The sequence below is a fragment of the Chenopodium album genome, chromosome 2 (assembly GCF_948465745.1).
Source record: "Chenopodium album chromosome 2, dcCheAlbu1.1, whole genome shotgun sequence".
Classification (NCBI taxonomy): Eukaryota; Viridiplantae; Streptophyta; class Magnoliopsida; order Caryophyllales; family Amaranthaceae; genus Chenopodium; species Chenopodium album.
This window is the reverse complement of record NC_137835.1, coordinates 32,730,015-32,733,147: the sequence shown is the minus strand read 5'-3', so window position 1 is coordinate 32,733,147 and position 3,133 is coordinate 32,730,015.

The window sequence follows — 3,133 nt, the reverse complement described above, 5'->3', positions numbered from 1 at the left end:
CATTAGTAACTTCAAGGAAAATAATAAAATAAACAAATTAAATCAAATAATTGAAAGAGGGATTAGGGACCAAACACTCAGAAATTAAAACCTTTCACATCTAGGCGAAGGCAGCTTCGAACTTGGCTAGGTGTTTCTAGAATTTGTGAATGCGGAATTTTGTATGAGAAAAGCTATTTTAGAAAAGAGAAAGAGAGAGTAATCAAGAGAATTAGAGAGAATTAATTGTTATTGACAGTTCTTCATGAGAAGAATTGTTGATGATTGAAAACAGAGATTTAGGAGGCCATTTATAGAGAAAATCAGCCGGATGGATAGAAAAACAAATCTTTCAAAGAGAATAAAACGAATTAGCGCCAGACGCCAGACATTAGCGCTAGACGCCAAGGTTAGTGTCAGACGCCAAGGTTAGCGCCAGGCGCTAATCCTGTTGTCAGGCGCTAGAAAACAGTTTCCACGCGTTTTCTTAATTTTGATAAAATTTAGGCTTACAGGAGGGCAAAATCGTATTTTCCTTAAAAACACTTCTTTTATTCTAATTAAAACTCTAAAAAATCAACTAAAGTCAATTTATCAATGCTAATTAAATTAGGAATGAAAAGAACCTTCTGAAAGAATCTAGAAGACTATAATCAATTCTAATTGCGTTAGGAATGATAAATCAATATTAGGCCCTCCTCTAGATCATTGGGCCGCATATAAATATCAAACCGGGCCCAGTTTAGTAATTTGGCCATAACTTCTTCATTATTCATCGGAATTGGAATTATAATATATCGTTGGAAAGCTCTTCTCGAACCCGACCCAACTACACTATTATTGGACCCTTACCATGGACCAAATCAAACTGGATTGACTGTTTTATAAAAATAGGTATTCAAAAACAGAGAGAAAGAAAAGAAATAAAAAACCATCCGCAACACTAGACCTTCCACACTTTCACTTCATTCGATTACAATTCGACGTGAAAGGTACTCATCACTGGGTTTGGTTTTGGGGAGACACAAATGGGTGTCTACAGAAGCCCCTACTTTGACTGAGTTTGGAAAAACGCAAGTTTCAAAATCAAAAGTCAAAGTATCGATTGGGACGGAGAATGATTCAGAACGTTCTGCAATCCTAAATCACTCTTGTAACGCCGATACCTGCAAACTAGCATTAGTTAAAACAGATAAAAGAGTTAAGAAACGTGTATCTTGCACCATCGAGCACACGTCTCTGAAGTAACCGATTTGTTGCATTGCTGTTGTATTTGTTTATGACGACCTTCCGCAGGCTAGAGAATACCGCCTGAAGACTGCTACGCTTGTAACTGCCTCCAGTTTCCGCTGTGATAGTCTTCAAAAAGATCACTGCTTGTTGATCCTTAATGCTGCTATGCAGTGCGTCGACGCTTTGTTGTTTGTTAACCAGTATGTTGGTGCTTTTGCTGTAATGACAATCCTCTTTTCTTTGGGAATAGTTGCCAACACAACTCTTGTATGATGTATGACAATCCGATTTAGGGAAAGTTGTCAATGCTTCGTAACAATCCATCCTTGGAAATGTTGCCACGATGAAGTGACAATCCGTATCTTAGAAAATTTGCCAAAATCCAATTTTGGAAAAAGTTGCTAATGCTTTGTAACAATCTGTCATAAGAATTTTGCTACGATTGACAATCCACATCTTGGAATATAACTCTTGAAAGAAATCCACCTTGAAAATTTTCCAATGCTATGCGACAATCCTTTTAGGAAAATATTGCCACAATTGACAATCCGCATCTTGGAATATTCGCAAAAACGAGCCGACCGACAATCCACTTCGGGAAAATTTGCCACTTACTGAAATGAATGACAATCCACGTTGAGGAATCTTTGCCTAAATTTATGATGAATAGAGACCTATAACAATCCTTTGGGAAATTTTGCCATAGGGAACTGGGTGTATGACAATCCGATCTCGGAAAACTTGCCAAAGATCAATGAATGTATGACAATCCAAACTTGGAAAGACTGGCCAAACAAAGAAGGAGCACGACAATCAACGCTTGGAAACTTTGCCAGAGATGATAATCCAATCTTTGAAAAATTATCGTTAAAGAATATCCGAGACAATCCATTTTTGGAAATATTGTCAGTTGGGGATGACAATCTAATTTTGGAAAAATTGTCGTATTAGTGCTTGCTTTTCTTTTGAACCGATGCCTTGGTGCTTGTAATGAGCCAATTCTTAGGCGCTTAAGCTAAGTGAGACGCTTTTCTATAAGGTCAATCACGTACTACGATTGTAATCGAGTCGAATACTAACCATGTCAATTTGCTTATAGGGGCTAACTGGCATACCAAGGAACCCGTAATTGCTGTATGAAGTCGAAATAACCGTTCTGAGAGGCTTCGAGCTCTGTCGCTGCTGAAATATCTCTGGCGCCAAGAATTTTCTCTATCGCCAGACGCTGGGATCTAGTGCCAGGCGCTGAACTCTGTTGCCAGACGCCAGATGTTGTAACCGGCGCTGGAGTCGGGTCTTCCCTATTCTTCTCTTGCTGCCGATGTTGCTTGGTTTTGCTCCGAACTTTGAGCTTGGTCGTTTCCTTTCAACCAAATCCGCTCAAATCTTTTGTAAATTGAAGCTCTTCATGTCTAATTTTCAAACTCCTCTCATCTTGGAAGAATCTCATGTGTCATATTCGCGGTTTTTCGGAAAAATCCGAGAACGTTCTTGTTTGCTAGGATGCACCTGCATTTATATTTTTGACTATAGGACTTTTCTCATCTCTTTAATTATCTTAGAGTTGACCTTAGGCTTAGTGTTGCTTGACTCAGTGACTTGACACGACTCAAGGTATAAACTTGACTTAATGATGACTCACTTCGTGTGACTTGTGTGTGCATAGTGTTGACTCAATGTGATAACATGACTCAATGTGTACATGACTCGTGTGTGCATTGTAATGTGATCGTGCGACTTGAAAATGCAAAAAAGCAAAAATTTTCCATCATTTTTGTGGAGGGTACCGACTTTCTCCCGAAAAAGAAAGACGCGAAAAAAGAATCGAAGTGTTTGATGGTTCATGTTGAATGAGCTTAGTCAAATGTTGTTTGATACTATCTCTCAAGGTGCAAGGATTAATTCATCCTAGGCTATCTTG